Genomic DNA, 26,052 nt, shown 5'->3' with positions numbered 1-26,052 from the left:
TCATTTTCCTGTTACTGATGTGTTCACTCTACCCTACAACTCCTCTGTCCCTGATCTCATTCTCTGGACCTCATACTGCCCTTCCTCCTCCCCCCCTCAAGTTACAGCCCATTTTTTTTCTTCAATATCTTCCTGCCACTTCATGAAGTGGGACCGCAACTCCTTCCAATACCTGATATCTTCATTTCTTCACAGGCATCACACTACCCCAATCCTAACACACACCACCACTTACAACAACAACACTAACAAAAACAATGCCACCTTCATTTGAATTATGGGACCTTGTGAATCAAAGAACTGGCAACCACTTGGTGGCAGCATACCCAAATTCTCACTTAGAAATATTCACCAGAAATATTCATAAGTGAGAAGGAACAGCCTGAATTCACAAAACTAAAGTTAGAAAATGCCACATTTGCAAAGCTAAAGTTAGAAAATGATAACCATGTCACAGCTGTAAAGTAGTATCAGTTGTATTCAGGAAGACTGAATAGAAAATGTGCTGTAGTACTGATAACTGAAATAAAAAGAGTACAAAATGTATTATGAGAGTGGGAGGGTGCATCCTCAGGGCCATAGCCAGAAGAAAGAGCCCTGAGTCCTCATGTTTTAGTACTCAATACAGAAAACCTGTTGTGTCTCCATATTCACCCAGAAAAATAGCTAAAGTTAAGCTAAGTGAATAATCCAGACTATTGGAAACAATGATAAGCTAAATGAAAAACATATATATAGACATTTTTCTTTCTGATATAATGGTCCATTAATAATAGCATATTACAAGAACATAAGCAGCAAGTGTACAACTTTGGGGAATGCACTCATAGGGATTCAAATTATCTTCTGGGATAGGTATCAACTGTCAAATGAGTTCCCTTTAATGTTGGAGGCAGTGGCCTGGTGCAGATGACCTCCTGAAACTCTTTAATTTTACAAAAACACAGACTATATTTTAGTTCCCTAGTAATCAAAACCTGTTAATTACTGGAAGCCCAGGAAAACAAACTTCCTCTGATATCTTTGGAAATGTGGGGCTCAAAACAGCTTAGAATAGGCTTTTAGTCAATGATCTACAATTGACCATAGAATGCCTACAGCTTGCATCCTAGGTGCCTGAAAATAACAGCTTCTCCCACTCTCATTAAAGATTTTCTATGTGGGAGGGGTTGTGCAGGGAGGGGAGTAAGTCTATGGTTTTCATTCATAATAATATATCCAACCCAAGAAATTCAATGGTAAAAAGTATGGCATCCTTTAGCTCAGCTGGCATGTATATGATCCAAGTGAATAAATAAATATAGGGAGAGACCCTACTATTTACTCATCACTGTGCCAGCTGCTGTAGGTAGACAGAAAAAGTATTGGTATGTGGTACCTGATCTCAAGTGCTTACAATATAGTTGGGGAGATAAAATTAACATTAAATGATTAGGTAAAAAGTAGCGCATATGTTGAGTTTTATTGTTCAGAGGCTAGGTGCTATAGGTGTTAGGAAAATGAATGAGGAATGGAGTCATTGTCAAGAACTAAAGTGTCTGAGATTTTACACTGGAAAGATAGCTTATTACAGTTTCATGGATGCTGGTAGAAGACATGAGACACCTGGATGAGAGATAAAGGACAGTTTATGATTCACAGCAAAAGTAGAAACCAGAGTATCAGTATTTTTGCATTGGTTAAGAGTCTCAGTTCCCACAGTGTAATGTGAATAGAGCCAATGAAGTGGGTTGCATTTTAGGAAAAGAACCCAGAGCTTAGGGTTATAATGAGCAATAAACTTGTTTGCCCTTTGAATACACTATCTCTATGTTCCAAGGCATTTGGAAAATAATCCAGAACAATAAGCATCAGTGTGTTGCTAGCAAGACATGCAGAAACATGACAGACTTATCAGTCAGACAAGGTTTCATGGAGTCATGGCTTTGGTAAGGGATACAAATCACAGCACAGATGGTTCATGCAAATCCATCTCCATTACAAACCACATATTCTAAAGATGGTGAATTTCCTAAGATGACTAATAAAATCCTAAAAGTTTCAGAATGACAAGGGGCCTTTGTCCAACCTACTTGTTCTACAGATATGGAGACTGAATCCCAGAGAAGTCAAGTGATCCTAGAATCATCTTGAAACACAACTAGTATACTTTTTTAGGTCTGATCAGACAGGTCCATGCCCACTGAACAATGTCCTACTGTTCATAGTAGGATGCTGGTTGGAAGAAGTAGAAAGCAAATTACTAACTGCACCAGGTTTACACCAATGTATTGACATCTAGAGAAGTTGTTAAATAAACCATAAATCCAATACACTGAAGTCATTTTCAACTGAACCAAATCAGGCTTCAGTCAAAAGAATTATACTTAATGCCTGATATACTTAGTGCCTGGCATTTTCAGGGCATCTCTGACTAGATCATTTCAGACAAAAGGAGAAAATTGTGGAGCCATGAAATAGTGCTGACTAAATAAGCTACACTGCAACCATTCAAATCCAAAGCTGGGAGTTTAAGGAAATAATCAACTATAATTGACTAGCTTGTGAAGTCCTCTAAGAAGTCACAGTTCTTGGTTTCCTAATCTGTATTTCTCAATTTTCTCCCGAGATTTGCAAGTACCATAAATAAAACTACTTACTTTATCCAAGAATACTTTTGGTCCTTATCAGTTTGCATAGCATCAGAACTCTAGGAAAGGATGAGGGAAAGATGTTAAGTACTAAAAAGGAACTCAAAATATAGACAGATCTTCTTACACTTTTAGGGAATCCCAGAGCAAAAAAATTTAATTGGGGTTAAATATGTTTTCTGATGTGTTTCATTAAACCTGGCCCAGAAAGTCAGAAGCAAGTGTCAAACAAATGGAAAAATCTATGTGTGAGTTTCTCATTTTGTATGCAAAGTTACATGGGCCACAATGTGAGAAAACACTGCTCTTTTCAAGACTGGGAGTGTACTGGCATATAAAATCCATAGAATGAAGGTAAGTGTGTCCGTCAGTCCCCACCATCATCCTCAATCTTCTTGGCCTCGAATGCTCTAAGGTTGTCTAAAAAGTCATTGTCACATGTAGTGGCTTAAGAATAATTAGCTTGTTTGGGCATTCTAGACTACCCGAACAGAAGACTAATATTGAGATCAAGGGAGATGATGATCCCATTACACCAGCAGATCACATCCAAAATATCTGTATTCAGTTGTGGGCACCATATACAAGGAACCTTGAAAACTGCAGTGTGTCCAGAAAAGAGCAACCAATATGATGAGGGGACTTGAAGTCATAAGCCTTTGAGGACTGGAGTCCCCAAACCTAAGGATATTTAGCCAAGAGAAGATTAAATGGAAAATCATTTGTATTGTTTTCAAACCTTGGGAGTGCTATCATTTGTAATAAATTAGTTAATCTGGTTATCTCCAGAGAACAAAATGGGACAATTGGCATGGGACAAGTAACATGCTTCCTCTAGACACCATGATTCTCAACCTTCTGGCTGTGGAGCCTCTAGGTCTTTCAACCCATTAGCTAAAGGGCAACCCATTTCTGAACAAAAGAGTCGGGATCCTGCAAATAAAACCTCCAGTTTTTTTCTTAGAAACTTTGTATTGTAAAACTATACAGGTTGAAGGTAAAGGATTTCTAAAATCATCTAAGCCTCCATTAAGTCCATACAGCAGACATTCTGAATTGAGGATGCCCAAGAGGGTTACAGAAGAAACACTTGTGGACAACTTGAGATGTTATCCAATTCTACTGAGAACATTCTTGTCTTTAATTCTATACACTCTTGAGTACCTTTAATAAATTTTTCATTCTTTGTGCCAGCCTGACTGCCATTAGTTTTACTCTTTGCTTCTTCTAGGTTCTTCTAACAGCTTGCTGGAGAGCCAAGCTAAGATGTGGCCCAAATCACAGCAACAAAGAGCCCCTAACACATACAGTATGAATAATGTTCCCCACAGCTCCTGCTGGGCTGTAAATTCCTCTGAGTATCTTCCATATCCTTCATTCAACTCTCTGGCCCATGCAGTACACTGCAAGCTTCCCCTCCACTACAAAGGACCCCATTGCAGGCATAGTGCCTCTAAATTCAGTGTCTATAACACAAGAAAACAAGGAAGCAGATCTCTCTTTCTTATCACATATTCCATCCACTTAAATATGCTGAGACAGTCTGTATTGGCACAGAATCCACGGCACAGTGAAAAGGAGAAATTGGGACACATGTATGGCCTCTCCTACCTGTCTGAAATTTTCCTCACAGTGCAGACCTAGAAGGGAAGAGATTTCCCCTTACACTTCCTATAATAGGACTTTTATTATATAATCTTCTAACGTCTGCTACACCAAGCCTGGCTCTTGAAATCTAAAGGTGGAGATAGGGGAATTTAGAAAAGTCCTCTATCAAAAATATCTAGCTTTCAAGCTATTTTCCTGGTATAGAATTCTATTTTGAATATCAAAAGCAGAAAGTTAATGTTTTCTTTCACTTTGTAATTTCAATCTTATTTCCTTAGCAGTAGATGGTTGTCTTAGGCTAAGAAAAAAATCATGTACCCAAAAACTCAAACAAGAAAAGCACTTTAATTTTTTTCAAACTATTTCCTCCATTACCTGTGTTATCACTTATTCAGCCCATTATGGTATATGGATTTTATATATACTGTAATACTGTATAAGTCCTATATACAGAAAATCCTGAAAAATCCACAAAAAGCTCCTACAGCTAATAAATGAATTCAGCAAAGTGGTGGGTGCCACCCCTATGGAAGTCACTTGGGCTATTCCTCAGAAAGTTAAATATAGAATTACCATATGACTTGGCAATTCCACTACTTAGTATATCCCCACAAGAATTGAAAATAGGGATCTGAACAAATATTTGCACACCAATGTTCATAACAGTTTTATTCACTATTGTGAAATAAGGAAGTAACCCCAGTGGCCGTCAACCCATGAAGGGATAAATATAATGTGGTATATACATATAATGGAGCACTATTCAGTTGTAAAAATGAAGTCCTGATATGTGTAACAACATGGATGAACTTTGAAGACATATTGTTGAGTGAAAATAAGCCAGACACAAGAAGACAAATATTGTATGATCTCTGATTTGAAATAATTAGAATAAGCAAACACATAGTATCAGAATCTAGAATATACATTACCAGGGTATGCTGTGGGGATTAGGGATTGGGAAATTGAAGCTTAAAATGTACTGTGTTCCTTTTCAGAATGATGGACATGTTTTGGTAATGTATGATGGTGATAGTAACACAATGTTGTAAACAAAATTGAAATATATATCTGAATATGATTAAAAGGGGAAATGCTAGATTGTGTATATGGTAATAGAATAAAACTTTTTTAAAAAAAATCCATGAAACTGCACTACATGAACAGTGAACACTAAATTAAACCATGGACTACAGTTAATAGTACAATTATAAAAATGTGCTATCATCAGTTGTAACAAATGGTCCACACCAATGCACTGTGTGAAAAATAAGGGTAGTATACAGGAAACCTGTATTTTATGCATGATTGTCCTGCAAACTCACAACTTCTTTAATAAAGAAAAAAATGGATCATAAAATTAAATGTAAACCATAAAACTGCAAAATTTTTAAGAAAAAGCACAGGGGATAATTTTTGGACTCTAGGACTAAGCTAAGAATTATTAAAGTGGACATCAAAATCAGAATTCATAATAGGAGAAATTGATAAATTGGGCTGCATTAAAATTTTAAACATTTGCTCTGTCAGAGAACCTTTAAGAGGATGAAAATATAAGGTACAGATTTGGAGAAAATATTTCCAGAACATATATCTGACTAAGGACTAGTCTCAAGAATGCATAAAGGACAGTAAAAAAAAAACTCCATTTAGAAAATAGGCAAAAGAGATAAGCAGACATTTCAAGGAAGAGGATATATAGATGGCAAATAAGCACATGACCAGATGTTCAATTTCATTAGCCATTAAAGATATGCAAATTTAAAGAATGAGAAATCACTACAGAACTTTAAAAATGGCTAAAATGAAAAACAGTGACAACACCAATATACTGCTAGTGGAGATTAAAATGGATCACCTGGATTAGGAGAGACAGGGCAGAAAAATCACCTCTGTGAAAAATACTACATAAAAGCCAGAAAGTGACACAGAACACGTTTCAGCAATGCACCAGCTGGACAAGGTCTGATAAATCCACACGGACTGCTCACTTGGTGAAACCTGGAGTCTGCATTCTGAAACTAGTAAGTCTGCTGAATATCCAGCAGCCATGCTGTGGTGTGGGGAAATCATGGGTTGGCATTTGGAGTTGGGCTAGTTCTTTTTTAAAAACCCAAAAGTGGCTGCAGATATGGCAAGGAGAACCACAGAGTGAAGTGCGGCAGGAACGGCATCTCCACAACCTGTGGGTAAGCCTCAATATCTGGTGCGGACAATAGCCTTTCACACACCTGCTGCTAATTGTCTCAGAGTGAGGAGGCAGAGGTTAGCCAAAAGGGGAAAAAACCACACCACTTACAGCCACCTTCCCAGCAGGCTGGGAATGCTCTTGCCCGGTGCCAGGGCCAGAGCCCAAAGCCATGCCAAAAAACCCAGTGCGACAGGAAGTGTTACCAGCAACACACACACATGACATGATATCGGGCATGGACAATAGCCTTTTGCCCACCCACAGCTAATTGTCCCAGAGCTAGGAAGGTGGAGCTGTGCAAAAAGGGGGAAATTAACATGCCCCATACAGCCATCCTTTCAGAAGGCTGGGAACACCTCTACATGGCCCAGGGGCCCAGATCTTCCCTTGAGATATGGCATGCACTTGTGATGTAGCACAGCCATCCCTCAGCAGAGGCCCTAGGAGGGCATGGCTTGGAAGATGGACCCACTCAGAAATCCCAGGGCCCATACGCCAATACCAAGGACTTGTGGGTCAGTGGCAGAGACAATCTGTGGTGAGACTGAACTGAAGGTTTAGACTCTTGCAACAGCCTTAAATCTTGAACACCTGGGAGGTTTGATTATTAAAGCTTCCCTCCCTCCCTAACCACTCAGACACATGCCCCACATTCAGGGTGGACAGCACCAACTACACACACAAACTTGGTGCACCAATTGGACCCCCACAAGAATCAGAACCCACACACCACAAAGACAAAGTTGGGGAGAACTGGCTTGAGGGGAATAGGTGCCTCATGGATGCCATCTGCTGGTTAAAGTGTACACCACTAAGCTGTAGATCTGATAAATTAGCAATTATTCTTTGAATAATTCTACATATGCTAAAAGAACCCTATCAAGTAAAGCAAATGCCAAGAGCCCAAAAACAACAGAAAATTTTAAAGCATATGAAAAAACAGACAATATGGATAACCCAAACCCAAACAGCCAAATCAAAAGATCAGAGGAGATGCAGTACTTTGAGCAATTAATCAAAGAACTAAAGACAAACAACAAGAGCATGGCACAGGATATAAAGGACATGAAGAAGAACCTAGAAGAGCATAAAGAAGAAATTGCAAGAGTAAATAAAAAAATTGATGATCTTATTGAAATAAAAGAAACTGTCAACCAAATTAAAAAGATTCTGGATACTCATAGTACAAGACTAGAGGAAGCTGAACAATGAATCAGTGACCTGGAGGATGACAAAATGAAAAATGAAAGAACAAAAGAAAGAATGGGGGAAAAAATCAAAAAAATTGAAATGGACCCCAGGGATATGATAGATAAAATAAAACATCCAAATATAAGACTCGTTGGTGTTCCAGAAGGGGAAGAGAAAGGTAAAGGTTTAGAAAGCATATTCAAAGAAATTGTTGGGGAAAACTTCCTGAACCTTCTACACAACATAAATACACAAAGCATAAATGCCCAGAGAACCCCAAATAGAATAAATCCAAATAAACCCACTCCAAGACATATTCTGATCAGACTGTCAAATATTGAAGAGAAGGAGAAAGTTCTGAAAGCAGCAAGAGAAAAGCAATTCACCACATCCAAAGGAAGCAACATAAGACTAAGTAGTGACTACTCAGCAGCCACCATGGAGGAGAGAAGGCAGCAGTATGACATATTTAAAATTCTGACAGAAAAATTGCCAACCAAGAATTCTTTACCCAGCAAAGCTCCCCTTCAAATTTAAGAGAAAGCTTAAATTTTTCACAGACAAACAAATACTGACATATTTTCCTAATAAAAGACCTCCCCTACTTGAGATACTAAAGGGAGCCCTACTGACAGAGAAACAAAGAAAGGAGAGAGAGAGATGGAGAAATGTTCAGTAATAAAGAGATTCAGTATTGTTCCATTAAGGGGCAATAAGAAAGAGAGGGAAAAAATATATCTGATTAACATAAACCAAAGGACAGAATGGCTGATTCAAGAAACGCCTTCAAAGTTATAACATTGAATGTAAATGGACTAAACTCCCAAATTAAAAGATATAGATTGGCAAAATGGATAAAAAATATGAACCATCAATATGTTGCAAACAAAAGACTCTTCTTAGACACAGGGACACAAAGAAAGTGAAAGGATGGAAAAAAAATATTTCATGCAAGCTACAGCCAAAAGAAAGCAGGAGTAGCATATTAATCTCAGGTAAAATAGACTTTAAATGCAATGATGATATGAGAGACAAAGAAGGCCACTACATAGTAATAAAAGGATCAATTAAACAAGAAGAAATAACAATCATGAATGTTTATGCACCCAATCAAGGTGCCACAAAATATGTGGCAAAACTGAAGGAAGGAATTGATGTTTCCACAATAACTGTGGAAGGCTTCAACACATCACTTTCTCCTATAGATAGATCAACCAGACAGAATACCAATAAGGAAACTGAAAACCTAAAAAATCTGACAGACAAATCTGATTTAACAGACATATATAGAATATTACATCCCAAATCACCAGGATATACATTCTTCTCTAGAGCTCGTGGAACTTCCTCCAGAATAGACCATATACTGGGATATAAAACAAGACTCAATAAATTTTAAAAATTGGAATTATTCAAAGCACATCCTCTGACCACAATGGAATACAATTAGAAGTCAATAACCATCAGAGACTTAGAAAATTCACAAATAACTGGACGTTGAACACACTCCTAAGCAATCAGTGGGTTAAAGAAGAAATAGCAAGAGAAACTGCTAAATATATACAAATGAATGAAAATGAGAACACAACATATAAAAACTTATGGGATGCAGCAGAAGTGGTATTGAGGGGGAAATTTATAGCACTAAACATAAATGTCAAAAAGGAAGGAAAAGCTAAAATCAAAGAACTAATGGAGCAACTGAAGAAGCTAGAAAACAAACAGCAAACTAATCCTAAACCAAGTAAAAGAAAAGAAATAACAAGGATTAAAGCAGAAATAAATGACAGAGAACAAAAAAAAAAAAACAATACAGAGAATAAATAACACCAAATTGGTTCTTTGAGAAGATCAACAAGATTGACAAGCCCCTAGCTAGACTGACAAAATCAAAAAGAGAGAAGACCCATATAAACAAAATGAATGAGAAGGGTGACATTACTGCAGATCCCAAAGATATTTTTAAAAAATTATAAGAGGATACTATGAACAACTCTATGCCAACTGGAAAATGCAGAGGAAATGGACAATTTTCTGGAAACACATAAACAACCTAGACTGACCAAAGAAGAAATACAAGACCTCAACCAACCAATCACAGGCAAAGAGATCCAATCAGTCATCCAAAAACTTCCCACAAATAAATGCCCAGGGCCAGATGGCTTCACAGGGGAATTCTAACAAACTTTCCAAAAAGAATTGACACTAATCTTACTTAAACCCTTTCAAAACATTGAAGAAAATGTAACACTACCTAATTCATTTTATGAAGCTAACATCAGTCTAATACCAAAACAAGGCAAAGATGCCACAAAAAAGGAAAACTACAGGCCTATCTCCCTAATGAATATAGATGCAAACATTCTCAACAAAATACTTGCAAATCAAATCCAAAGACACATTAAAAAAATCATACACCATGACCAAGTGGGGTTCATTCCAGGCATGCAAGGATGGTTCAACATAAGGAAATCAATCAATGTATTACAACACATTAACAAATCAAAAGAGAAAAATCAAATGATCATCTCAATAGATGCTGAAAAAGCATTTGACAAAATCCAACACCCCTTTTTGATAAAAACACTTCAAAAGGTAGGAATTGAAGGAAACTTCCTCAATATGTTAAAGAGCATATATGAAAAACCCACAGCCAGCACAGTACTCAATGGTGAGGGACTAAAAGCCTTCCCTCTAAGATCAGGAATGAGACAACGATGCCCGCTGTCACCACTGTCATTCAACATTGTGCTAGAAGTGCTAGTCAGGGCAATCTGGCAAGACAAAGAAATAAAAGGCATCCAAATTGGAAAGGAAGAAATAAAACTGTCATTATTTGCAGATGATATGATCTTATATCTGGAAAACCCCAAGAAATCAATGATACAGCTACTGGAGCTAATAAATTTAGCAAAGTAGTGGGATACAAGATTAATGCACATAAGTCAGTAATGTTTCTATATGCTAGAAATGAATGAAGTGAAGAGACACTCAAGAAAAAGACACCATTTTCAATAGCAACTGAAAAATCAAGTACCTAGGAATAAACTTAACCAAAGATGTAAAAGACCTATACAAGGAAAACTACATAACTCTACTAAAAGAAATAGAAAGGGACCTTAAAAGATGGAAAAATATTCCATGTTCATGGATAGGAAGGCTAAATGTCATTAAGATGTCAATTCTACCCAAACTCATCTATACATTCAATGCAAACCCAATCAAAATTCCAACAACCTATGTTGCAGACTTGGAAAAGCTAGTTATCAAATTTATTTGGAAAGGGAAGATGCCTTGAATTGCTAAAAACACTCTAAAAAAGAAAAATGAAGTGGGAGGACTTACACTCCCTGACTTTGAAGCTTATTATAAAGCCACAGTAGTAAAAACAGTATGATACTGGCACAAAGATAGATATATTGATCAATGGATTCAAATTGAGAATTCAGAGGTAGACCCCCAGATTTACAGCCAACTGATCTTTGATCAGGCCCCCAAAGCCACTGAACTGGGACATAACAGTCTTTTCAACAAATGGGGCTGGGAGAGTTGGATATCTATATCCAAAGGAATTAAAGAGAACCCCTACTTCACAACCTACACAAAAATTAACTCAAAGTGGATCAAAGACCTCAATATAAAAGACAGTACCATAAAATTCCTAGAAGATAATGTAGGGAGACATATTCAAGACCTTGTATTAGGAGGTCACTTCCTAGACCTTACACCCAAAGCACAAGCAACAAAGGAAAAAATAGATAAATGGGAACTCCTCAAGCTTAGAAGTTTCTGTACCTCAAAGGAATTTGTCAAAAAGGTAAAGAGGCAGCCAACTCAATGGGAAAAAATTTCTGGAAACCATGTATCTGACAAAAGACTGATATCTTGCATGTACAAAGAAATCCTACAACTCAATGACAATAATACAGACAGCCCAATTATAAAATGGGCAAAAGATATGAAGAGACAGTTCTCTGAAGAGGAAATACAAATGGCCAAGAAACACATGAAAAAATGTTCAGCTTCACTAGCTATTAGAGACTTGCAAATTAAGACCACAACAAGATGCCATCTCACACCAATTAGAATGGCTGCCATTAAACAAACAGGAAACTACAAATGCTGGAGAGGATGTAGAGAAATTGGAACTCTTATTGTTGGTGGGACTGTATAATGGTTCAGCCACTCTGGAAGATGGTCTGGCAGTTCCTTAGAAAACTAGATATAGAGTTACCCTTCAATCCAGCAATTGCACTTCTTGGTATATACCCAGAAGATCTGAAAGCAGTGACACAAACAGATATCTGCATGCCAATGTTCATAGCAGCATTATTCACAATTGCCAAAGAGATGGAAACAACGCAATGGCCTTCAACAGATGAGTGGATAAATAACATGTGGTACATACACACAATGGAATACTATGCAGCAGCAAGAAGAAATGATGTCATGAAACATATGACAACATGGATGAACCTTGAAGACATAATGCTGAGCAAAATAAGCCAGACACAAAAAGAGAAATATTATATGCTACCACTAATGTGAACATTGCTGGGGGAGAATGCAGGGGTGTTGGGCTTCCCCACCTTGATGGTTGCTGATGTCCTCACAGACATTGGGGACTGGTGGTTTGATGGGCTGAGCCCTCAATCATGGGACTTGCCCTTGGGAAGACTGTTACTGCAAAGGAGAGGCTAGGTCTGCTTGTAATTGTGCCTAAGTATCTCCTCCTGAATGCCTCTTTGTTGCTCAGATGTCAACTTGAGCTAAGTCAACTTGGCAAATGAATTCACTGCCCTCCCACTATGTGGGATATGACACCCAGGGGTATAAACCCCCCAGGCAACATGGAATATGACTCCCAGAGAGGAATCTGGACCCAGCATTGTGGGATGGAGAACATCTTCTTGACCAAAAGGGGGATGTGAAAGGAAATGAAATAAGTTTCAGTGGCTGAGAGATTCCAAAAGGAGCTGAGAGTTCACTCGGTTGGGCACTCTTATGCACAATATAGACAACCCTTTTTAGGTTCTAATGACTTGGAATAGCTAGATGTAAATACCTGAAACTATCAAATTACAATCCAGAACCCTTGAATCCTGAAGACGATTGTATAACAATGTAGCTTATGAGGGGTGACAATGTGATTGGGAAAGCCATTTGGATCACATTCCCCTTTGTCCAGTGTATGGAAGGATGAGTCGAAAAACAGGGGGAAAAAAACACCCAGTGTTCTTTTTTACTTTAATTGTTCTTTTTCACTTTAATTTTTATTCTTATTACTTTTGTGTATGTGGTAATGAAAATGTTCAAAAATTAATTTTGGTGATGGACACACAACTATATGGTGGTACTGTGAACAATTGATTGTATGCTTTCTATGACTGTATGGTATGTGAATATATCTCAATAAAATTGAATTATTAAAAAAATAAAATAAAATGAAATGGATCACTCACACTTGAAAGCATTTTGGCATTTTCTTACACTAGACATGCAACTACTATAGGATCAAACAATTGGACTCTTGAGCATTTATCCCAAAGAAATAAAAACATGCCCACACAGAAGCCTCCTGTTCATGAATGTTCATAGCAGTTTTGTTCATAATAAAAAAAAAAAACTGAAGACAACAGAAATGTTGTTCAATGGATGAATGGTTAAGTAAACTGTTGTAATTTTGTACCATGGACTACTACTCAGCAATAAAAGGGGCCAAACTACTGATACATACAACAACTTGAATGAATTTCCAGAAAATTATGCTGAGTAATAAGCCCAATCCCCAAAGCTTATATACTGTATGACTCCATTCATCTAATATTCTTGAAATGACAAAGTTTAGAAATGGAGAAGAGATTGTGGTTGTCAGGGATTAAGGAGGGGTAAGGTTGGGGCCAAAGTGGGTGTAACTATAAAACAGCAATAGGAGGGATGTTTGTGGTGATGAAAATGCTCTGTTTCTGACAATATGCTGGTTGTGACATTGTACTATAGTTTTGCTATTTCTCTCTATGGGATGTTACCATTAGGAGAACTAGGTACAGGATCTCTCTGTATTATTTCTCACAATTTCATGCAAATCCACAAGTCTCAACATAAAATTTTAACTAAAGAATTTTAATGAAAATAAACCATAAAATGGAGAGATGAAGAAAATACATTTAATGTTATAAAAATAAATTCATAATATATTGACAAAAATAGCTGGTTGCAAAACAAAAAAAATACTGTATAAGTCAGGATTCTTTCAGGAGTATGTGACAGGAATCAATTCAAACTATTGAAGGAAAAAAGGTGGAGGGACTCCTAATTTGGGAAGTTCAAAAGGTTACTTGCTTCAGGCACAGGTGGATTCAGAAGCCCACATACTCTTTCCTCTCACTTCCCCTCTGCGGTTGAGTTCATTCTGTATATAGGCTGTATCCATGTGTAAGGGAGGATGACTGCCCACAGCCCCAGGTTTATATCCCCCCAGCTTAGAAATCCAACCAGAAAAAAAAAGGCTTCACCATCCTAACACCCAAAAATCAACTGTGGGAAGAATGCTGCTTCTTGGCCCTACTTAGATCTGGTACCCACTCCTGGACAAATCACTGCTGCCAGTGGATACAGTACTACAAGTGACCCCTAGATTATAGGATTATCACCTTAGCCACAGTCAGGGAGCATCATGGTTAACAACACCACCAGAACCATATGGAATGGGAGACGTGAAAGTCCCTTAAAGGGCACAGAGAGCTGGACATAAAAAAAAAAAAAAAACAGATGTCCACTCCACAAACATCACCTCAATCCTTGGAACTCTTCAATTTACTTTCATTTAATTCAAAGAAGCTAAATAACTAGCCCAGAGTCACAAAGCTCTGTAATAGATCTGGAATTCAAAGCTAATCTTAAGTGATTCCCAGTGCACTTGCTCTTTCCAATACATCTTCTACTTTTTAATACCACTCCAAACCCTTGAGTGGTGTGATAGTTTGGAGCTGTTATTTACCCCAGAAAAGGTCATGTCCTTATAATACATCCCTGTGGGGGCAGACCTATTGTGGGTGGGACCTTTAGATTAGGTTGTTCCCACTGAGATGTGACCCAGCCTATTCAAAGTGAGTCTTATTCCTTTACTGGGGTCCTTTATGAGAGGATAAAAGACAGAGACATTTGGAGAGACTGTAGGTAGAGAAATGCCCTGGAGATGTTAAGAAAGGACCTGCAGATGCTGGCCATGTGCCTTTATATCTGACAGAGGAACCCTGATGCCAGCAGCCTTTCTTCAGAGAAGGTATTCTCTTATTGAGGCCTTAATTTGGACATTTTCATGGCCTAAGAACTATGAATTGTACCTTAATAAAAGCCAATCCATTTTTGGTATATTGCATTTCAGCAGCTTTAGCAAACCAATGCAAATGGTATCCAGTGTTATCTGCTTCCATTCTTTAACATCAGTCAAAACACCCAGCTCTCTGACACTTGAGTGACTGAGACAGGGGTAACACTCCCCATCTATAATTATATTTAAGCATGTATCACCATAGGAAGCAGAATGGTTTGATAAGGGGATGAATTTAAGAGTCAGACAAACTTGAATTTCAGTCTTTCCTCTAACACTTTCTAGGTTTGTGGTCTTGGGCAAGTTATCACTTTAAGCTTCAGTCTACTCACCTGAAAAATAGGGCTAATCATATACACCAAACAAAGCTGCTGTAAGGATTAATCCCCAGCCCAGAATCTGTCACACAGTTGATGTTGAATAAATATTAATTTACTTCCCCTATTCCAAAGCAGACACTGAGACAGAGTTTGGGGTGCAAGATGCTTATTGGTAATCAATACCTATGAAAGTGTCAGAAGTATGATTGGGCAGAGGGAGAAGCCAAGCTGCAAAGCAGGCCCAACAAATCCTTAGCCACCTTTGGGGTTAGGGGGAATCTGAAATTGGGGAAATAGAATTGTCCCATGTTGGGAACTCATTACCCAAACCTGGCAGAAAGTCCTTTCTTGAAGGGGGATCTGAGTGGTTCATCTCAATGTCTCCCACAACCAATGTACATGTAATGTTCATAAATTTGTTCTATGACACTGCAGTGTTTGAAATATCATATATTTAAAATTTTTGAAGTCAAATTATATGTAGTATGACTCCTTCCTTACAGGTCTCATGAGAAACCAAAACTCAATCATTTTTCTGGGACACTTCCCCATACCCTGGAATCCCACAAAAAGCAGGAAACTTAAGGAAAGATCTTGAATAAATTTCTTCTTGGGCACCACTGAGAGATTCTGGCTCAGTACCCAAATCAGTGGGGGCCCTCTAACAGATGCTATTATTACTCCATCCATAGTCTCTGAACACTCACTGTCTGCATACATGCTGCTGGTGCTCCACTGCAAGCACCTGTGACTCTTTGAATGAAGACTTTCTTTTAGCCTGCTGGCTGGGCATGCTGGAAATGCTGGAGAATTAGCACCCCAGGAGTATCCCTCAGCCAATGACTGACAGAAGTTGAAGAATAAATACCCCAGCTTCCTCACATCTAGAGGAGGTATCATTGTGAGGCATGGTCTGCATTGTCTCCCAGAGTTTCCCAGTGACATTAAAACCCAGTTGCCCACAACAGCAACCTCCTTGATAGTGTCATTTTCATTGGCTTCTTTCCTTTCCTTATGCCACTTTCCCACTTCAAATAAACTACTTACATGCAAATCTTTGCCTCAAGATCCACTTCTTGAGGAACCCAACCTAAAATAGGCTCATTCATTGGGTTCATACTCACCTTGTCAACCATGGCCATTGGGACCTTTGTCCTAGTTCTGATTGCTGCAGCATTCAGTATTCAGAACCCAGACATACATGAAACCACCCTTACCCAATTTTCTTCAAAGGTTCAAGAGTTGGATACAAGTCCTTACCATATTTGAAATCTAGTAGCTTTCCATTCCCCTATCTTAGGTAATCCAGCTATTCTTCTGGGTTAAGCCACCCCCTCTCCTACAGCCTTGGAATCCCAGTCTTGAAAAATACAGCTGTATGCCTCTAGGAGACTAAACTTTTTAATACAAAGAGCTTTTAACTCTCTTCTGAGGCAAGAAAAACCCAGCCCTCTTGCTCACAAATCTGTGGCCAGCCTGGTTACCTTAGTGAAGAGAAGAAGGAACTACTTCTTGTTCCTTTATGTTGACTGTATAGCCTATAAAAGAACATATGATTAACTTCTCAATGAGGTTATCCCAATATAAAATTTATCTTTGCTTCAACTGAGAAACATGTTATTAAAGTGTCAGAAGGAACTTGGAGCTGAACAGATCTTGAGAAGCAGGGTAGAACAGTGCACACCTTGCTGGGAGTGAGAAGTAAGAAGCAGAGCATAACATCAAACCAACAACAAAGAAAGGTTTTGTGCACCTGGGAACAGGCTAGAACTTTATCTCAGGATTTTATAAGAGAGCAAAGTGAGGACAGTAAAGAGAAGACTATATGGTCCATGAGAACAAACTATATGGTGCCATGTCTACTTCTGAAAACCCAGTGCCAATCAATGTCTGGCACATAATTAGAGCTCAATAAGCATTCACTGAATTAATTCATGAATAACCAATGACATGTTTGAAGGACAATAAGTGAATAGCACATTAATGGTGGGTGTTAGTATGGAAACAGCAAGACATTGTTGCACACAATTATTGTTGTAATTCTCATTCACTTGCTTTTAGTGTGATCTGGAATCTCTTAATCTCTTCAAGTGGGTGGCCAAAAATCCTCATTCTCAAAAGTGGAATGAGAACACATAAACTCTGAGAGTTGACACCATGCCAACAAATTCAGTCTGGGGCTAATGTTATGGGTTTGTCAGGTGCTCCATTAAAAACTTCCTTTACATATAAAACTTGCTTTGGCAAAACCAAAGGGCAGTTCCTTTCATATTTTATAAAATATGTATTTGTTTGTGTTTTAAGTGATATATTTCCCAAAGTCAGAGATATTCAGTCTTAAATATCACCTCACATGGACTTCATTCCAGCCACAAATGTTTGCTTCTAGTGAGCTGCTCAGCCAAGGACACAGTGCCCTTGGGGTCTAGCGAGTCTCTGCTTCGTCAATCATCTCTCCCATCAGAAGGTCCACCTGAGGACTGGGCCCATGTCTTATTTATCACTGTATCCCCAGCACCCAACACAGGGCCTGGCACCCAAGGTGAGGGGATCAGTCAATGTTTGTTAAATGAGTGATCATATATGAGTAGAGAGGAAGATGTTTTACTAAGGGACAATTGGGAGATACAGGGATAGTCTTTGCCCTCCAGGATCTCAATGTCTACTTGTAATTCATATCCCCTATTAGTAAGATCCTGGAAGCTGAGAGTTGTGTTTTAGTCATCTCTGTATCTCCATCACCTCACACACCCAGTACCTCTCAAACTTGCCCACCTAACCAACCCTAATGTTAGAGGACTGTAGACACATACTTCTGAGGGGATATGGAGACCTAGTTTGAAGTATCTTTCACAAGCAGACATTTCTTTGAAGTCTTGTGTTCTGTCTTAAAACCATACAAACTCTATATTAAATTCCACAACATAGTCATTTATACTTTAAAGAAAACAGTGTTTAAATTACTTAACAATAAAAGTTATGCCAGGAAGATGTCCATGCAACACCAACTGAAACACCCATCCAAGAAAGATGCTGTAGATTCAACTTATCAGGCCCAGTGGTAAGCTGCATAGCAGTTTTCATTAAGGGCCTCATCTTTTCTGAGGCTAATTGGCACAGTTAACAGTGAGGATGATTGTGTTTTCATTTTTGTCTAAAATGACTTCACAGAATCACTCTACCCCATATGTCAAACTTCAACTGATGAGCTAGACTGCAAGTCAGAGGGGAACATAGCCTTCCTTGTGGGAGCCAGGCACAGGGTGAACAAGAATAGGAATGGTTTAGAAAACACTGGCCTGCCTGGGGAAATTTTGCTTTGCATCAGACTTCGAAAACTCCAGTGGTCCAGTCACTGGCACCATATGAAAGCTGTCTGCTCTGACAACAGTGGCTCTCAGTGTGGTGATACAGGACCATATTTGGATCAAGAGTGAGGAGATTTGGCAGATGATAAAAAGGGTCAAAAACTAATCTAGGGAGGAGTTAAGATGGTGGCATAGAGAGGAGTAGAAGCTAGTTAGCCCCCTGAAACAATTCATAAATGACAGAAAAATTAGTAAATAACCTGGAATAACTGTGGGGAGACAAATGTGACTGTCCACTCATCATACACCAACCTGAATTAGGAGGAATGCCCAAGATCACAGCATAAAATCTGTAAGTAAAAACTGCAGACCCATGCCAAGAGCTGAGAGCCCCTCCCCCACAGAAGCCTTGCAGTGCTAGAGAGCAGCACTCTCTGAACAAGCGAATATATCTCAGCCCAGCTCCAACTGGGGTTTTAATGTTAACTGCTCAATACAGACAGTGAATCCCCAACAAGCAGAGGCTTTTGGTGATGAATGACCTTGGGAGAGTCAGGGGACATATCTGTCTCAGGATGGGGAGCCCAGAGGATCAGGTGCTATCTCTGGCCAATGGGTGAATCTGGGGGCTGTCTGTCCCTTTCTCCCTCTGTCAACCTCAGTGGCTCAGTGGAGAAAGCCTCAGCCATTTTCAGCTCCCAGTGCTTTGCAGTAGAAAAAGCCTCAGCCATTTTAAAATCGCAGCACTCTGATGAAGACAAGGGTGGAGATAGCAGAATCAGAGAAACAAAGAATCTATTTATATGCAAATAACCTCTCTGTAGGGAGCATAGCTTCCCAAGAGGAAAGAGGAGGGGCCCAGCTCTACTACCTGCCTTACATTCAGAACCAGACCCCAGAGCCTGGAGGAAGAGAGCCTCAGGCCACACCCCATTATACCAGCCCATGACAGGCTGACAGGCACCACCTGCTGGGCAGAAAAGCACAGGATGTATCAATCCTCTAAGACACAACATCAGGGAAACCAGATACTGAATATTTCCTCCTTCTGTGACCTGAGCTTATTCTCATCTGAGAAAACCTGATCAGATGCCTAGACAACATAAAACTACAAGCTACACTAAGAAAAACAAAGTTATGGCCCAGTCAAAGGAACAAACTTACACTTCAACTGAGATATAGGAATTTAAACAACTAATGCTAAATCAGTTTAAAAAGTTTAGAGAAGATATAGCAAAAGAGATAAAGGCTCTACATAAGGCAGAAATTGAAAGTTTAAAAAAACAACTGGCAGAATCTATGGAAATGAAAGGCACAACATGAGATGAAAGACACAGTGGAAACACAACAGCAGTTCTCAAGAGGCAGAAGAAAACACTTGGGAACTGGAGAAGAAGGCACCTGAAAGCCTACACACAAAGGAGCAGATGGAGAAAAGAATGGAAAAATATGAGCAACCTCTCCAGGAACTTAAGGATGAAATGAAATACAAGAATGTATGTATCATTGGTGTCCCAGAAGGTGAAGAGAAGGGAAAAGGGGCAGAAGCAATAATAGAGGAAATAATCAATGAAAATTTCCCATCTCTTATGAAAGACATAAAATTACAGATCCCAGAAGTGCAGCAAACTCCAAACAGAATAGATCTGAATAGGCCTATGCCAAGACACTTAATAATCAGATTATCAAATGTCAAAGACAAAGAGAGAATCCTGAAAGCAGCAAGAGAAAAGCAATCCATTACATACAAAGGAAGCTTAATAAGACTATGTGCGGATCTCTCAGCAGAAACCATGGAGGCAAGAAGGAAGTGGTGTGATATATTTAAGATACTGAAAGAGAAAAACTGCCAACCAAGAATCCTATATCCAGCAAAGCTGTCCTCCAAATATGAGGGAGAGCTCAAAATATTTTCTGACAGACAATGAGAGACTTTGTGAACAAGGCACCCACCCTACAGGAAATACTAAAGAGAGCACTACAGAAATGATAGGAGAAGACAGGAGTGAGAGGTTTGGAACACAATTTTGGGAGATGGTAGCACACCAATGTAAGTACACTGAACAAAGATAACTATGAATATGGTTGAAAGAGGAAGGTTAGGAGCATGTGGGACACCAGAAGAAAAGAGGAAAGACAAAGACTGGGACTGTGTAACTCAGTGAAATCTTAGAGTGTTCAACAACTCTGATAAAATGTATAAATATGTTCTTTCATGAGGGAGAACAAAGGTATGTCAACCTTGCAAGGTGTTAAAAATAGGGAGGCATTGGGGGAAAGATACAATGTAAGCTAGAGACTATAATTAGCAGAATCATTGTATTATGCTTCCTTTAATGTAACAAAGGTGATATACCAAGGTAAATGCAGGTAAGTGGGGGGGGGGATAGGGGAGGGATGTGAGATACTTGGCATTGGTGGTGTTGTCTGACTCTTTATTCTACTTTGATTTAAGGTTATCTTTCCTTTTGCTGCTTCCTAGCTGTCATGTTTTTTCTTCTTTTTTTTCCTCTTTCTTTTATCTTTTTCTTTTTCCTCTCTAACTTCTTTGACCCTTCCTCCTGCTTTGTGGAAAAAATGTAGATGCCCTTATATAGATAATGGTGAGGGTGGTGAACACATAAATATGTGTCTATACAGGGAACCATTGATTGTTTACTTAGGATGGAATGTATGGCATGTGAAGAAACCATCTTTAAAAAAAATGGGTTGATAACAAAACCTTGAGGGCAATATACTGAGTGAAATAAGCCAGGTACATAAAGACAAATATTGCAGGGTGTCACTGATAGGAACTGATTATAATATTTAAACTCATAGACATGAAATATAGGTTACCAAGATACAGAACAAGGCTAAAGAATGGGGAGCAGTTGCTTAGTATGAGCAGAATGTTCAACTAAGATGAACTTAAACATTTGGAGATGAACAGAGGTGATGGTAGCACATTGTGAGAATAACTAACAGTGCTGAAAGGTGCATGAAGGTGATGGAAAGGGGAAGCTCAGAGTCATAGATGTCACCAGAAGGAAAGTTGGAGGTCAAAAGATGGGAATGTATAAAACTAAATCCTATGGTGGGCAATGTCCATGATTAACTGTACAAATATTAGAGAACTCTTCCATGAACCAGAGCAAATGTATGACAATACAACTAGAAGTTAATAATACAGGGTCATATAGGGAAAAAATATATACCTATTGCAAACTATATACTACAGTTAGTAGTATTTCAACGTTCTTTCATAAACAGTAATAAATGTACTATACCAATACTATGAGTCAACAATGGAGGGGGGATGGTTAGGGACATGGGAGGGTTTGAGTTTCCTTTTCTTTCTATTTTTTTGCTTCTTTGTCTTTGTTTCTTGTCTGGAGTAATGAAAATTTTCTAAAAATTGAACAAATATTAATTGTGGTGATGGATGCACAGCTGTATGAGGGTACCGGGGGCAACTGATTGCACACTTTGGATCTTTGGGTAATTGTATGGTATGTGAACAATCTCATTAAAAATTAAAAAAAAAACTAATCTAAACAGAAAGGGGCATGGGATGACATTATTTGAAATCATTGTTCTACAGAAAAAAACACCATTTGGGATAAATTTATATTGAAAGATAAATTAGAGAAAATTAAAACAATTTTCAGCAACCTATGATTATGAGGACAGTTTGTTGCTTCTATTTTATCACCCTATACTGAACCTTGATCCCTTTCCTTCCTTAGTTCCCATTCTAGGCTACAGTTGGAGCCCTAATCCCAACAGTCATGTCATAAAGTATTTGAATGCAAATAGGATAGCTTAGATGATGTGAAAGATGCAAAATGCACCAGCACGTTTCAACTTTAATGTGCATATGAATTGCCTGGAACCTTATTAAGATGCATATTTTGATTCAGTAGGTCTGGGATGGGGCCCAAGATTCTGCCTTTCTAGAAAGCATTCTTTGATGCCCACAACTGCTGATCCAAGTACTACATATTGAGTAGCAAGGGTCTAGCTGTAGACCTCTTCCCATTAATGCTCACTTACTGGGTTTATTCTTTCTACTTTGATAGTCCCTGTGTAGGCCCTTGAGATTTCAGAGGAAAGGCACAATTTGAATGTAAGGCAATCAGTTTTACTCCATGCTGTCATTATATTTATGTGTTTTTTTATTGAGCACTAAGCACTAAAAATAAGCCTGTCTCCTCAATCCTAAGAAAAATATAATTTAAGCTAAAGAAATCAGTTTCTAGGTAATAAAACAATAACAATTTGAGCAAAAAAATGATCTCCAAATTACTGATGCTCCATTACCCAAGATTCAGATCTAATCAAAGAATGGATAAAAAGGAAGAAAATATGTTATCTATTTTATTACAGGTACTCCATTAGGAATACTAACAGAGGTATCTCAGTTAATACAACAACTAAGTGAGCTAAGTGGAAAACTCTAAGCATGCTGCCTGGCACATAGTAACTACTCAATAAATAGTAATCTCTCAATAAATCTTGAAACTGCCAAAAACAGTTTTTAGAATGGCAATACTGGTTTGGTGAAAGCAGAGATATATAGTGGGAACCAGAAAACCTTAGAAATACAGAAGGAGACAATCCTAGATCACTGGTTTTCAACACTGGCCTCACATTAAAATCACCTGAGTTTTTTTCTTTTTAACTACTAAAACCAAGCCTCATTCCCAAGAAGTTCCCCAATTTTTAATAACTTTCCAGGTGATTATAATGTACAGTCATGGAGGAGAACCACTTATATAGAGAGATCACTCCCCTCATTTTACACATGAAGAAACTGAGGCCCAGAAAAAAGAGACGATTTGCCCAGTAACCCACAATAATTGGAGGCTGGGTTTGGGATTCCTAACTCATAGCCCAGCATATTGCCAATACCCACTTCTGTCATCTTCATCCTTCAACTAGGTGAATTTCCAAAGAGACTCAATGATATGATGTCTGGAATTTTGCTTAAAAATAATTTGGGTTTGGAGTGGAGAAGAGTAGGTAGGGGGGTATAGATAAAACAAGAGTGACCAGGAGATGATGATTATTGGGGGTGTGTAGTGGGTACATAGGGTTTCTGGTACTATTCTCTCTACACTTTTGTAGATTTTCAAAATTGTCATTAATACTTTTTTTAAAGCAAACACGAAAAAGGGGGACTCTATATCTCTGCCTATAAATAGCTGGCTTCAACTGGGTTTGAAGAAGCCATCCCTACTTTTCAAACTCTGTAGATGAGAGTATGTTAATCCTGGTCACTTCCCTGTAAGTGTAATGAGTGTTGATTCCTGGGCTATAAACTGCCTCTAAAATAATATTAAAATTTTTCTAAAAGTTATCTCAATATACTCTATAACTATGCTACTAACAAATAGAAATATGCCCATTAAAAACCACAAGTGTTGGAAAGTCAATTGCATAAAACAGGTTTGACCTTGGTGAGTTGCAAAGCACTAGAGCCTGAGGCAGCAAATATTAAGCATGGAAGGATTTTGCTGTGGTTTTGAGATGGAGTATTCTATAAATGTCACTCGGGTCAAGTTGTTGGTAATGTCTTTCAAGTCTTGTATAATCATAATGATTTTCTGCTTAGTTTTTCTCTCCATTATTGAAAATGAGATATTGAAGTCCCCCAAAATTACTATTGAATTGTCTATTTCTAACTTTAATTCTGTCAGTTTTTGCTTAGTGTATTTTCGAACTCTGTGTTAGCTGTGTATATATTTATAATTGCTATACCTCCCTGATGGAATGACCCTTTAATCATTATAAAATACCCCTCTATTTCCAGCAATATTTTCTGTTTTAAATTCTATTTTGTAGGATATTAGTAAAGCCACTCCAGCTCCCTATTTGTGTGGCATTATTTTTTCCATCTTTTTGCTTTCAAATTATTTGTATATTTGAATCTAAAGTATAGCTCTTACAGACAGCATATAGTTGTATCCTTTTTGTTATTTTTAATCCAGTTTAGCAAGCTCTGTTTTTTTAATCAATGTATAAAGCCATTTACATTTAATGTAATTACTGACAAGGTAAGATTTTCCTTATCTGCCATGTTGCTATGTTTTTTCTATATGTTTTATGTCATTTTTATTCCTCTGTTTATCATTTACCACTTTGTCTTAAATGGGTATTTTCTAAAATACTGTTTCAATTTCTTTAATGATATTTCTATGATATGTTTGAGTTATTTTCTTAGTGGTTGCTCTAGTGCTTACAATATACATCTTAACAAATCAGAATCTACTTAAATATTTATACCAACTTAATTTCAGTAAAATCCAGAGATTTTGCTCCAATATAGCTCCCTTCCCCTCCTCCTCTGTGCCCTTATTATTATATATTATATCTATGCATGTTGTAAAAATAACAAAGCAGTGTAATAATTATCATTTTGTACAATCTTTATATTTTAAAGGAGTTAAGAGAATAAATAAGAAAATATATTTATAAAGTCTTTTTTATTAACCTACATATTTACTATATCTTGTACTCTTCATTTCTTCCTGTGGATTTGGGTTACTTTCTCATGTCATTTCCTTGTTTCAATATAGTTCCATTCCTTCTCCCCTCTTTTGTGCTAATATTGTCATATATATTACATCTTTATATGTTACAGGCCCAAAAATACAATTTTACATGTTTTCCTTAGTTCTTTGAATACATTTATAATAGCTGTTTTGAAGTCTTTGTCTACTGATTTGAACATCTGGACCACTCAGAGACAGTTTCTCTTGATAGTTTTTTCTTCTGTGTGTGTTTCCTCTTTCCTTACATGTCTCATAATGTTTTTGGAAAAAATTGATGTTGTAGATAATATATTGCAGCAACTTTATATTCTGATATCTCCAAGGGAGGCTATTGTTGCTGTTTTTGTTTGTTTCTTTTTTAAAATCATATTTTTATTGTAGAATATAACATATATACATAAAAGTGACAACTTTCCAAGTGCAATTTAGCAAGTAGTTAGAGAGGAAATTTCAAAGAATGTTATAGGTTGCAGTTCCACAATTTCAGTTGTTTCCTTATTGTGAAATATAACAGATATACAAAAAGATAATATCTTTCAAATTATGATTTAACAAGTAGTTATATAGGAAATTCCAAAAATATTATGAATTACAGCATCATACTTTCAGTTATTTCCTTATTGTGAAACATTCCTGGACTAATTCTATGGAGTTGTTTTCCCCTGCAGTGCATGGCCTCCGATGTTTCTGCTCAGTTTTTGTAATTGGTTTCATTTTTAAACCTGACTTTCTAGAGGTCTGTATTAGAAATTCTAAGAACATGTAATGTATGGATCAAACCAACATGAACCATGAGCAGATAGCTGCCCTGCATGTCAGTAGGTGTCAGCCTGTCTACAAGGGAATGAGGACCACAGATATGTATGACAAAGGAAGTCACTGAAGCCTAACAGAGGGTCCAGGGGAGGGGGGTTCACTAATAGTTAACAGACCAC

The sequence above is a fragment of the Choloepus didactylus genome, chromosome Y (assembly GCF_015220235.1).
Source record: "Choloepus didactylus isolate mChoDid1 chromosome Y, mChoDid1.pri, whole genome shotgun sequence".
Taxonomy (NCBI): domain Eukaryota; kingdom Metazoa; phylum Chordata; class Mammalia; order Pilosa; family Megalonychidae; genus Choloepus; species Choloepus didactylus.
The sequence above is the reverse complement of the archived record's forward strand: the minus strand, read 5'-3'. Positions refer to the sequence as shown.